This window comes from Bombus bifarius, unplaced genomic scaffold (genome assembly GCF_011952205.1).
Source record: "Bombus bifarius isolate JDL3187 unplaced genomic scaffold, Bbif_JDL3187 scf7180000008194, whole genome shotgun sequence".
Lineage (NCBI taxonomy): Eukaryota > Metazoa > Arthropoda > Insecta > Hymenoptera > Apidae > Bombus > Bombus bifarius.
The window spans coordinates 373,405-387,410 of record NW_022884502.1 but is presented as its reverse complement, the minus strand read 5'-3'; the positions used below and the strand labels follow the sequence as shown (position 1 = coordinate 387,410).

At 40.7% G+C, this 14,006-nt stretch overlaps 1 protein-coding gene and 1 long non-coding RNA gene across 5 annotated transcripts in view; one reads left to right on the top strand and one right to left on the bottom strand.

The window, feature by feature from the left end:
* Nucleotides 1-14,006, top strand: part of LOC117209904 (complexin) — a 320,967-nt gene that overhangs the window by 152,165 nt on the left and 154,796 nt on the right. The window lies entirely within an intron of this gene.
* LOC117209905 overlaps nucleotides 1-14,006 on the bottom strand; it is a 206,591-nt gene that overhangs the window by 89,463 nt on the left and 103,122 nt on the right. For all 4 annotated transcript variants that reach the window (XR_004488006.1, XR_004488008.1, XR_004488007.1 and 1 more), the window contains exon 3: nucleotides 4,599-4,786. This is a non-coding gene — a long non-coding RNA (uncharacterized LOC117209905). The remainder of the gene's footprint in view (nucleotides 1-4,598; nucleotides 4,787-14,006) is intronic.

Below are 14,006 nucleotides of genomic sequence, written 5' to 3'. Positions count from 1 at the left end.
ACAGCACTCGGTCTCTCTCTCCTTCTCTCTCTCTCTCTCTCTCTCTCTCTCTCCCTCTTTCTCTCAGTGTGTCTGCCGATCGATCGACAAGGATCTGCAGATGCGACGCACGTTACCGGCAACGCTAATTAATCGGTCGCTGCTAATTCGGCCGGATCATTTGCATGGAGATATAATTGCAGACACGAGACCACGGGACCGCGAGGCCGCGGGACCATCCTAATAAAATATATTGCTGTTTCGGGCAAAATGTGTCCCGTACGTGCGGTATTCGCTATCGTTCGTCGATACTCCGGCGATTTTTCCTCGATATATTGCCGCGCGCTGCATCCACGATTCCTGATGGTGCGATAACGAGATTCGCGCGCGCGATTTCATCGAATGCGCGAGAACGTTCCGTAGCCGTGACAAAACGGCCGACTCGGGGGAACGTTGCATCGCGTTCAGCGCGAGTGTTCGAAACGAATTAAGGAAAGGCGAAAGCAATTTCCCGGCGAACAAAACGACGCGTAATCGCGCACGATTTCTTCTCCTTAAATGATTCACCGCGGAAATCGCGTCGGCGTAGAAAGTGGATCGTTATTTCGTGCATTAACGCAATTGTCGCGATCGATGTAACTTTGCATTGTCCTGTCTAGCGATTATCACGATCGAATCGAGGTATTAGAGGGGGAAGGTGGTTGATTATTTCTAGAACGCGAGATATCAACACTTTTTATCGATCGAGTCGTTTAGCCATTACGCGGTAAATTAAAATTCATAGAAGAATGATAATCACAGGCAGTGTTTTAAAAAAGTTCCCTTGGAATTTATAATTACTTGCGCTATCTCGTTATGGTAAATGAATTTATGGGAACAAGATTTCTTTCTTCAGACGCTGAATGCTGATTGCATAAGACGTAACAGGATAATGTAGAATTGAAAACCGAAGCAATTAAAATTAATTCATTATACCGAAAACGATTCACATCGTAAAAAGTGAGTGGAAGAGACGAGAATGTTGGCAAAAGAGCATAATTCACCGTAGCACCGGTCTATGATATAATCTCAACTAATTTTTCCCCGCGAACCGTTTAAAATACCACCTGTGGATTTACAAACAGACTGAAGATATTCATACGTTTATGAACCCTTCAAAATGTACGGGGTGCATTTAACGCGCGGAAACATATAAAATGTCTAAATGTATAATACTCGTTATAGTATGTAACAGGTTGGAGTCGAATTATCCGTTCAAGGATACGTTAAACATATTAAGGCGTCATGTAAATATGTTTAATTCAGAACTGGTTTAGTGCACGTGCATGGTAAATTTTCAAACTCGATTTTCTCCTATTCTACATACATTTCCTTATCAAAGGAATCGTCTCGTGCCACGGCTTGTACGTGCATGTTATTCGATACTGTATAATTTATAAAAAGGGCGAAGTACTCAAGGTACCAAATAGCCAAATCAGCAATGTCTGAATATTTCACGTGCCACCGTGAGGGTTAACCAGGGATTTGCTAAACGAGAACCCATTCATAATCGATGCAGCCCATCCGGCTACCTTCCATAGCATTCCCTAGCCCTTATTGCGGCCAGAAGTGTGTGCATTTGCTCGGTAAAGAAGTAGGAACCCACCTCTCCGACGATGTTCCATTCCCGATGCCTATTTACCCGGCCGAGGTATATCGCGCTCGGAACGTAATTTTCACGGTGGCGAGATATCATCCCCTTTCGCGTGCCATTCTCACCCTTCCTAGTCCCCGTCCGGCTTTCCCCTTTCGACGGACTATATTAAGGATTCCAGGAGGATGCTGCCGTATCCAGGACGACCCTCCAACCACCCTTCGTTCACCGCCGCTCATCTCAACCAACCACCACCATCGTTCTCTCGTTGTCGGATGGCTGCGGTTTACTGGAGAACCGGAGGTACAGCGCGTCGCGATGCTAAACGACCATTCAGCGTATTCAATTCCTTCTTCGTCTTCGGCGGCAGTCACAGAAAAATGCCAGTCGGTTGTGCATGACGCTTTATTAAGTTTGAAGCGGACAGACGTGAAATAGAATTGCGCGCGGACTGTGTGGCAAGGTCGTGGTTTCACGATGGAATTAAAAGGCCGTGAAACGATCCATGGAATCCAAGGAGGCCATCACGTTTAAAGAAATGGAAGACGAGTTTCGAGGACCGACTCGATTCCATTCTACTGCCGCGTTTCCGTAAATTGCCTCGCACCTGAAGATTCCCGTAGCCATCTGGTGAATACGAGAACAATCTTCGCTTCTCGATCGAAAATAATTCCAATTGTTCGCGGCTGTACTTTCGTATTTTATCTCTTATTCGTTCTATTGCCTCGTCAGTCTTCTGCATTGCTTTTAAAGTGCTGTATAAAATGGAATTCGCCGATCATTTATTTCATGTTTTCAAGCGAAGTTTCAGAAAACACCGAAAATAGCTGCTTCAACGGGGCGATTAATTTATTCGAAAAATATTGTTTACATTGGTAAGGGTTGCCGGTGGTAAGGATCGTCGATGCTTATGTATTCATGAGAAATCTTAATATGCGAGAATTACGAAGAATTTGCATTTCTACATATTTTGTCCCGACAGTACTTGCGCTAAAGTTGCGTTTAAGTAAAGTTGCGTCTAGTCCTTAACGAGTTAATCGTTTCCTTGATACTTCAGATTAATTGCCACGTTTTATATCAAATTAGTAGATATTCCGATACTTATAAATCAATATAAGAGTTCAACTCGACGATAAGTTCTACATAACATAATAAAAAAGGAACCTAAACTCGAACCTATTAGAATTACAGATAGCTATAGTAATTTATGTTGGATTAATTTTATTTCGTATTTTACATTATTGTAATGATTTATATCAGCTTACTAGAATTTAGGATGTTCACTTTTATTTTGTATTCTACGTTCTCAATGCTACAGATTAGTAATTAAATTAAATTAGATAATCCAGCCCTAAACTATCACGGTAGCCCGATAATATCAATTAAGAATTTCCATATTTAATGAAAAATTACACGGACCGTTTGTTCAAACCCAGGATTCCTCATCGAAGGATCTTCGCAAACTGCACAAAAGAACGGTGAAACAGAGTGAAAAGGTTCATCGACGACGACCGTCTCCGTCGCTTTTTGTTCTTCACGCGATGTTTGCGCTCTCGTAGGGCCGCGTTAAAATAAACGGCAAACTCTCGACGTGGGAGCTTCGCGCGTTTTAATTTTCCGGGTACGGTGACGAAAAGGAAAAGGAGGAAAGGGCAGGAAAGGATTCGCGGATTAGTCGCCGGTAGTTCTAATTAGAGCCGGCGGTAATGAGTTAAAAACGGACGCGAGAATCTCGAGGAAGCGGAAGAGTCGCAAGGGCCGTTGGACAAACGACAGTCTATTACGCTCGGCCGCCGGAAAGAATTACCATGTTGACGAATGGATTTCCATTTTCGAGGGCCACCCTGTGCACTTTTGCAGGGCGGCGCTTTCCAGCCTTCTACGTGCTTGCGATCCTCACTGTCCGAATTGCTTTGACAATCGGCAAAGGAGAGACGTTTGTCATCCCTAGAGCTGCGATTTTCAACCTTTTCCAGCTCGTGGCGCGTATAATTGCTAAAATCCTGCGGCGGAAGATACATTGCGTTTGATTCAAGACGCGGCATTCACGCCGGACAGCTATACGCCTCCCTGGCAGTTGCTAACTGTTTCAACTTTGTTCTTTCAAAAAAGATCGTAAAGCAATCGAGTGTTCGGAAGTAGTCTGAGTATAGTCGAATACCGTTTATGGTCATACAAAATTCAACGACGCGGAATTTTTTGCGAGTACCCGCTTTATTATTTTATTGCCTGCGAACTCTGAATGCGCGCGAGCGACATTTTACCGCGCGATCCCGCTGCGATCATACGTGTCTTTCTTTGTTTTTTTATTAACAATAACAAAGACATACGTATGATCGCAGCGGGATTACGCGGCAGAATGTACAATAGCTCGTTTGCATTCAGAAATAGTCGGACACTCGGATGTGGCGCACGGTTTTCCACTGCTTCTTTCTTCGAAACGCGCATTCTCTATCCTCCACTTCCATCTCATCAGAAATACCAGGTCAGCAAATTCGAATGTCCAGCTTCAACAACTTGCCTAACTTCAGACATGTTTTTCCACGTGTGTCTCGTTGGTACAAAGGATGGAAATTCGTGATAATACGATGAAAATTCTGCTTAGAGAGCAGCGAACATTCGGTTCTTTAAAGTCCGAACTGCATCCAATAATATTAAACTTCATGAACTTCAAGCTCGGTTCACAAACTAGCGGAGGTAGGATAGTTAAGAACTAGAATGGCGTATTGTCGTTTTTATCCGACAATTTGAAGAAAAAAGGGAGCATTGACTAAATAATCAGATACACCGGTTGAAAATCGTGACTCTAAGGGACCTTAGTAGTTTGCCAAAGTATTTGGAAAATACACGTTTCGCCGTACAATAAAGCAAAAAAGACAATTTCGTTAATATGGGATTGTATAATGTGGAATAAAATATGGTTAAATTAACATCGAATGAAACGGATGGAATATTAAAAATGACCGTAAATAATGAAAAACGTTACCTGCTCGTTCTTCTTCTCTAATCTCCAATTCTCAGGAGATTAGATAATTTCTTAATAGCTTTCCTTAACTTTCCTTAAGCTTCCGTAAGAGTCCTAATATTTATGAACTGATGCACCTCAAAACTCTGGCAGTTTAATAACCATTCTTCTTGCATCCTCCGCTTACAGGCGTCGTCCCATAAATTAATCTGAAAGTAAAAAGAATTTATGAATTATGATTTGGCCGTGAAGTAGCATTCTCTGTTCCATTTGCAAACGCGACGCGCAACATGGTGACTGCTTTCTGTTTCGCGGCGTCATCGGAAGAAAACGCGAAGTTTCAAGCGGCCTGGCCGCGAGAGAAAAGAATAGCATTGTTTCTGGCCGCGGATTATGCGCCGACATTAGCATAAGACGAGACAGAATGGCGCGAACACTTAACGAGATTTTAACGACCATCCAACGCGTCGTTAATGCCTAGCTGAATCGCAATCGTCGCGGTCTCCAGCCTCGAATGTGCGGCGAAAAAATTCTTCCGGCTCTCAGTTTGCCGCGTTAACGATATTAATTATGCGTTGGACATCGTCGAACGGTCCAAGGAACGCATTAACGAAGAACTTTCCTACCGACTACCGCCGTGCTATGAAAATTAATTGACATTTTTACTCTGACTATTCTTTTCGATTTGCGTTCCGAATGCGGGAAACTTTCTGGTCACATCTTACAGTAGAGGAAAAGTAGACGGAGATTTTTTATTTTTCAATTTCCTGCAGATTCCAGAAACGATAATTGGAGGGCTCTGAAGGCAATCGGTGTAAGCCAATCGTTTTCCCATGAAAAATAATTCACGTGATGTAAATACGTCTTCGTTGTCGGAATCTTCGTTCAACGGAACAGTTTAACAATTATATTATAATAACTGAATTAGAGAACGTATTACAACGATTAAATTGTTTCGTCGGCTGGAGGTTTTGATGACGAAAGAGCGTGAATGAATTGACTGATTCACACTGATTGACTTCTGAGCCCTTCAATTAGAAATTAATTTCAAGCGACGACTACAAGAAAGTTTAAACAGTGAAACGGAGAAAACGTGGTAACTTTGCAAAACCCAATTATAATGGACGAGAGAAATGAATTTATAATAAAATTGTATGTTCTATAATGGACGAATCTATCCTACAGAAGATTCTATCCTACATTTTTTACTTATTCTTTCACGTAGAATCTGTTCTTTGTCCACTATACCATAATTATTCAAACTTCCTGTAATCTATCGGTAATCCATGAAACTCGAAACTAAGATGAATTGTTGAAAACTTGCATTTATAATAGTTTAACTTTCATCTGTTAACTCTGTGGCTGTTGGCGAATTTTTATTCTTCAACCTCTAAACTATCACGTAATTCCGACTTTCTAACATTATCCTCTCCTTTTCTTTATCTCGTTTTATTTTTCTTGAGAGAAAAGTGATACGCTACTTTTCGGTAGTTACAACTAACAAAGTTTCACCCGCGAATTCGTAAGATCGTGGTTCAGCTCTGTTCTCGAGCGAAGAAAAAAGTTTTTGTAAGTCTGTGTTATAAACGAGCGAGCAGCAAGTTCGCCTTCGTCTTTTTAATGGGCACGAAAGCGTATTCCGATTGTCGGCTGTCGACGTGGTAGTTGGAGAGACGCGGAAACGCGATAAACCTCTTGCCTGGAATGTTTCGGTAAGAGAACCTGTCGCGAGTCGCGAGAAACGAACCTGATTATTTTATTCTGACAAACGAATTTCCCGAAGTAGCCATAGGAAAAGAAAAATTTGTCGGACTCGACCTTTGGCCCACCGTTGCGTTATTAATGCATTCGACTCCGCACTGGCGAGATACTTGTCAGCCATTCCTCGAATGTTTCAACGTTTTGTAAAACTTTCTTACCAGGGAACAATGGCTACCGCACCATCCCTATTACCTTGTATTATAAATCGTGTCCCGAGCTTTCGATCTCCCGCAACTTTTCCAAGCTTTCCGTTTCTAGCCGACTCTCGTGATTTAATTTACGTCTACTTGAAACTATCGAATATCGAAATATCATACTTTTTTAATCCTCAAATATATCATCCTTGTAAAATAAAATATCTTGAGACTGCCAATTTATGTGTCATTAAGTCCTGGGAAGATAATCAAATAAAACAATGCAACTATTTCGAGCATAATGTAATAGAAAAATGATTTAAAGAATCCATTAGTATCATAACATTTTTCGTCTCTTTTATTTGGCAAAATAATTTCTTCTTGTCAGTAAAAGTAAGTTATCGGTTAACTGTACAACGAATCTGTTAAGACACATTGCGGTAAAAACGATTTAAATATAAAAGAACGTGGTAGGCAATGAATAACATTAACAGTAAGACAGATCAATCGTACAGACAATGAGATAATGAAAGACGAAATCATTTGTAACAAACTGGTGGCTTATACTTTCGTAGTATAGGGTTGAACTTAATTTATCAACTCTGGGTAACATTGTTTCTCAATATAATCGCAAACATAGCTTGCTTCGTTCTTATCATATCAACCACAACACGTAAGAATCGAAATTTTAGGGCAGTTTTATAATTATGAATTATAATTTATCAATTCTGAGAAACATTGTTCCCCGATGTAATTTCAAACAGGTCAAGCTTCGTTCCTCGTTGTAATAAGCACAACATATAAGCGTGTCGGTAATCACGTAAACGATATAAGTCAAGAAACCAAAAATTCCATTTCGTCGAGACTTTCAGTCGTTTTATGTTGCGTCGATTTTTATTTCTATTCTATGGAATACGTATTCTAATGTATTGTAATGTATTCTATTGTATGGAAAAATGTTTGCCAAATATCTGCGAAATGAGCAACGTCATGAGGATTTTACTTTGTCTCGTTTATTTCGACAGTGGTGTAAGTTATGTGTTTTATTTGCGTAAGTCGTGAAACTTGTGAGGAAGAAAATACTTACATATTTTTGCATTATATCGTTAAATAAAGTCTGAGATATGGTGTATGGTAAAGCCTCACGTAAAATGTTTTATAAAACACCACAATGGATCCTGTAGCGGAATATCGTGTTTTAGACGTTTCATCGAAAAGGGGAAGGCCAAACTTGTATTATAATTTATAGTTATGTCTATTATATGCAAGTGAGAGATCAGTGATAAAGGAAAAATATGAAGACATAGCGGATCTGCTACTCTGCTTTCCATCGATTCATCATGAACACTTTAAAGTCCTTAAATTATTCGAAACAAAAAATTTTGTTATTGAAGCAGACAATGATTAATAATTAACTATGCACAGTCACGATATATATATATAACATAAATAGATAAATCTGTTTGCTTTTAACTCGTTTTCTTAATAAAATTCATTATTTTTACTGTCACAAGTAACACTAACTAGGATGTATTACTAATTTTAAAAATATTTAAGTCGTTTAAACAATCAAAAGACACTTTCTCGAACAGGTTGCTCATAAAACTGCACGATGATATATCACGTAAAAAGATGATATATTTCACGAAACATTTTATTCCACAATGGAGAAATCTTGTTAACACACTCGAATGTAAAAGTCTGAATATCGGACAACGAAATATTTATATAACTCACAATGCTTTCACGATCACTGACACGGGCATTAAAAATGTTATCTCGATTTTGCAATTATGAGACACAGCGTAGCAACCTTGTTTATCAGAAAACTGAAATTCGCGATTTAAACCGAAGAGAAACGATTTAAACAAACGAGTGTTTCGATCCGTACCGGTTTTCGAAGTAGACGTTCGTCCGTAGCTTCCATCCCGGATAATTATTTCGCTCGTTAGCGGGATCGGTTAATATTTCTCGATAAATGAAAGCGGAGGCTTGGACGTCGAAGCGGCTAGACGATTGTATTCGCGGCCGGTGGTGTTATCGGAAAAATCGAGGGTGCAGCCTCTGCTTTATCGGACGAACTTCTCGGGAAAGCGATTTTCATGAAATTCCAGGCGTAACGTTCCGCGCGTGCATTTTTCGAATGCCGACGTTATTAAATGTCCGATATCGGGCCGCCACACCGGTGACATAGCGTCGAGGTGAAACGCGCGCGTGCGCTCCACGACCTCCGTTAAAAGTTCATGCGAGGAATTTTTTGGTAAATGTATCGGGCTCGCGTGTATGGGCTCGGTTAATGCCGAAGATACACGCGGCTGCACGCCGCGAATTCCCCTACGGTCGAATTCGTTTAATCCCCGCCAGTGAAACCGGTGGAAATCACGCGCGGAAAACTGACACGCCAACCAGATTTATGCATTTACGCGGCAAATATGTCCACGTGCAACTTGATTCCCGTTAAATCCTTCGGCAATTTAATGCCTGAAAATCAGCCGCGTTTATTTCGTTTTCTTCGTTTAACTGGTCTTTACTTTGTCGTTGCCTTGTCCCGTGTTTGGGTCACTGGGTATCCAGGCTTGGGCAAATTTTATTTCGCTCGCTTATTAAAGCAACAAAGCTTGAAGATTTATTCGTGAATAAGAAATACCGATATTATTTGGCGAACTGTTATTCCTTAGTCGCGAATAAATCTGTATTTTCACTCTTTATTCGACGGTAAATCTTTCCTCCTTATACGAAATAATCCTGCGACGAATGAATTCAAGGACGCTCTATATCTTTCTCGAACATAGTCAACAGAAATAAACGCGTCTCACTGTTCGAAATTCTCATTCTTCGTACATTCGCGTCTTCGGAATAACAATTAACGAATACTCACGACGCACATGGAATAACAAATTTCAAATAAAATAATTAGACACTGGAAGCAGCGAAAAGAAATCTATTTACAATCACATAGCACCAATGGAGATTTTAATCTCAAAATTCGCTAAAATGGAACTAATTGTGCCGCTTAATAAGTAAAACAAGCAGAATATTCCTCTGCCCCTGTACCACGCAGCTAGTCTGCTCCCTAGCTATGCACGGTAGCTAGTGGGTGGCTTCCGCGCGACAATCTCGACAATAAGGAGCGAAACAAAGACAGGTTTCAAGGACCGAGGAAGTCAGAACGCAGATACGGGCTTCCGAGAGTCAAAGACGAGGAACACCAACTGAAGGGCAGATTCCGTAGCTGCCGGTAACGCGGAATGGTTGGCCTGTTGGCTAGCGTTTCTCAAACTTTGCTACACTGCAGTCGCTTGATACGTGACTTTCCTCCGGTTGGGTTTCGCTATCGTGCACTTTCAAATAAGCTCTTTGGAGCATTATCGCGCGAGACACGTGCACGCGAGGCAAAGCCTAACACACAGAGCCAGGGAAAGAAACGCCAAAGGAAACGCACACGTGTGTACGAGCAAGTTACATACACGTTGGCAAACATGGTGGAACTGTATGAGCGAAAATCAACGTATGCTGGGAGGAGCAGCTTCTGAAGTATACACACAGGCAATTGAATTAACCAGGATGGGAATTACAGTTTGCACGCCGGTGTTATAACATTAGCTCGGTAGAGCTCACGAGATTCTCCGAACGCATCGATGAACACTCTTCGTGTATTCGAGGATGGAAGGTTGGCGAGGGTTAGTTCGAGAAATGCTGTTCTAGCCAGGATGACCAGATCCAGGGGTTGGTCCGCGTTATAATCTTCTCGACAAAAGCCACCAGCTCTGGCCGCAATCCGAAATCAATAGCCTGTGGTCTGCTGCCGCTATCTATTTCACTGACTCTACGTTCAGTATAAATAGATATATACTTAACCGAGTATAAGTTCCATTTCGACTGGTGTCGAAAGGATTCGCTGTTCGCCATAAGGACAACGGTGTTTGTTTGTCGAGCAATGTCCAGATCGATTGTACTGTTTAAATATGACAATAGATTTCAAACGTCTCGAATATACAACCACCTACAGACCTACAGCTATACTGCCTTTGCCTTTCTTAATTGAAACGTATCTATCCAGTAGTTTTCAGTGTACCTAGTACGTTTCCATCTTTCAGCGAGTGTTGAAATATACTTGAAGTTCACCGTGTTTCTTCTTTCTATCTTTTAAGTAAAGTTAGGAACAGCTACGTGCTTTGTGGAGATATAGAAACGATATAATTGCAGTTATTATTTCTCAGATGGTTTTACTAGTTTGTAATATTTTATGTACCATCTACTAAGTTCGTCGTTAGTTCACACGCTGATAAGATATTTCATTCTAGTACATACGTTGCTGTGACGGCTATGTCGTTGTCACTACATCCTTGCCACTGTTTCATCCCATGTATTTAATCGATTGCCACGTTAATAACGCCAGTTATCTGCCTGTATACTTCTATCTATATATTTCTGTCCATTTCTTCGAGCAGTTTGACTCAAACAACACGCTGACCTGTCGTCCCTATACATCACTTATGATCGATCTATGTTTTTGTCATTGTTCCAGCTTCACCGACAGCCGTGTAACTTATCACGGTCGTTATTTCGCGTGTATGGAACCGTGGCACCAAATTGGATCGAAAATTTCGATACAAAACACGTCTTGAAAGAATCATTGATTTCGTTCGAATTGAAAAAGTTTCTCCTGTACAATCGAAATAAAACCTTACTCGAAGGTTCCATTACGGAGATTGCAAGATAAAAGAAGAGGGAATGTTATCAATGGAAAGTCCTTTAGATTAGATTATCAAGAGGAAACGTGTGATTCGATGGGAAACTGGGGCCAGCTGACACAGAATTTTCCGCCGATGGTTCCGTCTTCTTGAATTACCTTTTACGTAATTCCGTAGCCAAACGATCAGATTTTCGGGGTATTACATGGATTTCCTGGTACCGTTACAAGGTACAAGGACTTCGCTCCGCGAAATTTATGCCCCGAGACTATTCCACTTCTATCCATTGTTCCTGCCGATTTTCCTACGGCGCGAGATAAAATCAACGCGATTACACGGTCGATTTTAATTTACATTTCAGTCTCATGGAAACCGAAATGATCAAATCTACTTTTTATCAGTTCCACGATTTCATTTGCCCGAGTACGTGATTAATGTTTAATTGCCCGAAAACAAATGATTTTCTTTCATAAATTCGTTTATCGCGGAAGGATGGCATAAATGCTGATAGATTTCTATTTGCATTACCAATGAATTATTATTCTCCAACAAACGAAAGATATATCCATCGAAAGCTTAATTATTACGCTACACACGATGAGTCAATAAAAAGCACTGTATAAAATAACTCGTTATCTATTGGTTTTACGAATTAAACGAACTACGTTGCGTGTTAAGAGATTCGCCGCATGGGTGAAATGTTATTTTTTAGTATCCTATATTTCGTGAGATATTAAGGTGACTCTCGGTTGTTTAACATTAATCGATCTAATCGGACATTCGTTGCAGGAACGTATTTCCTTGTCTTTCGTACGTTAAACGCGACAAATTAAAGTAAAATACCTGTTGAGCTAATGGTTTTTTGATATAAATAGGTTAATATTTTTCAGAGAATACAGAGAAAGCTAATGTTGTAAAAGGTATATGGTGACTATTAAAAAACTCAACTCAATAGCTGAAAAGATATGAGATTTAAAAAATCAAAACATACTGCTCTAACCAAACCCCATAAAGTACGATAAATTTCATTTGAAACATTCTTTTATAAAATCAATAGCTACTTCGGATGATAGTTTTATACCGACTGGTCCTGTATATTCTCACTGATACGTAAGCAGTTTAGAATATATGACGTTCACGAATATAAAACATATAAATTCAAGTAATTAAACAATTGCAAGTGTACGCATATATAGCTTACTTCACCTAAATATGATTAACAATCCTTTCACCTCTGCTTCCTATTCCTGATCGGCGAGAATTCCCTTCGATCCGTTGCGGTCAGACGCGATTCTCTTGAAATTCCAGAAACTCTAACCTCGTTTCCTTATTCCCCATTCACCCTTGTATCTCCAATTACCGCGTAGCCCGTACAGTTAAACTTATTCCATAGGATCCGTTTTCAATACAGCACAACGGTGCAGAACGCGGCCCATTGTTCCTGCTTTCTCCATTGTGTCGCTCGCGAGAGCGTTACGTTCCTAACCTTGTACAAGCGCAACCCTCATTCATAGGTCGCGTTCTGTCCCACTCGGCAGTCTGGCTTCCTGGTCATTACGGATTTCTTTTCCCCTTTTTTCGATCCGCCAGTCTCTTACCAACGATAAAACGACTCAAGGTTTCGCGGTTTTCCGATGTTTGCCTGCAACGTCGAAGAAAATGTCTACGAATGTTCGAATACTTTCGCGAGGTTGTATATATTCAGGTTGTACCCTTCTTCAAATATTTCGTACCAATAGCATCTCTTTCGAGCCATCGAATGACGCAGAAAAATCAACAAACCAATAAAAATTTATCAAGTGTTTCAGATTACTATTCATGCTGTATATTAATTGTTTACTAGGTACGTGTTTGCAACAAAAGTCTTGTATCTTGCAGTTTGTAATTTCATGAACATCATCATCACACTCCACTATCTCGATTATATTGATAATGTTTTACTATAGTAATAAGCCTCGGTAATTATAGCCTCTTCTGACAGTCTTAAAGCAACGTTTATTAATTTAAAATGTCTATTACATGCTGTATACTAATCTTCTTTGCTAAATATGTCTTGGCAGTAAATATTTTCTAACTTCTATATAGGTTTCTAGATTGCTCTCAGATTTTATTATTATAATCACGACAATCTGGTCTCGTAACAGCGCTAAGGGAACTTCAAAAGTTTCGAGGAATGTTCGAATAGATTTGCATCCGATTAGATCGACGTACTGTATTCGATAGAACTTCGATTCGTCTGAATAACGTAACCATAGCCTTAGGCGCAGCAGCGTTAAGTATAACAGTGCAAAGTCTGACAACGTTAAGTATGTTCGTCCTAAGATTTCGCCGAAACTCCGCTGTAATTTTCGCCGGAAGCCGAAAGCTTCCCCAAAGTATCACTTTGGGAGCTTCGACATTCTCTTCAACCCTGTGCGAGGAATTTCGGGCTTCCCCATGAAAATTGATGCGTCGTTAACATCACAGCACCGCTTCGAGACGCGTGACACGACATAAACGAAGGAATCACGCGCGTCCCGTGCCAGAGAACTCGACGTTCTCTTTTACGGTTGATCCTAAGGCGGTTTAACGACGCCACGTTACCTCGTTGCTCTGTTTTTTCGCCCGTACGTTGCGTCATAGAGAAACGAAACACGTTGGGCGTTTTATTCCACGGCTCTTTGCCACCAGCGGAATGTGACTGACTCTCTTAAGAGGGCAGAGTATATTTGGCTAACCATTAGCGGATCTCCAACCAGGAACGAAAAAAACGAGCACCTTTCTCCCTGTAGAGGTTGCGCTCCACTCCGCTAAGAGACAAAGGATATTTCACGCAGCAACGAGCGCACATGTCGAAAATA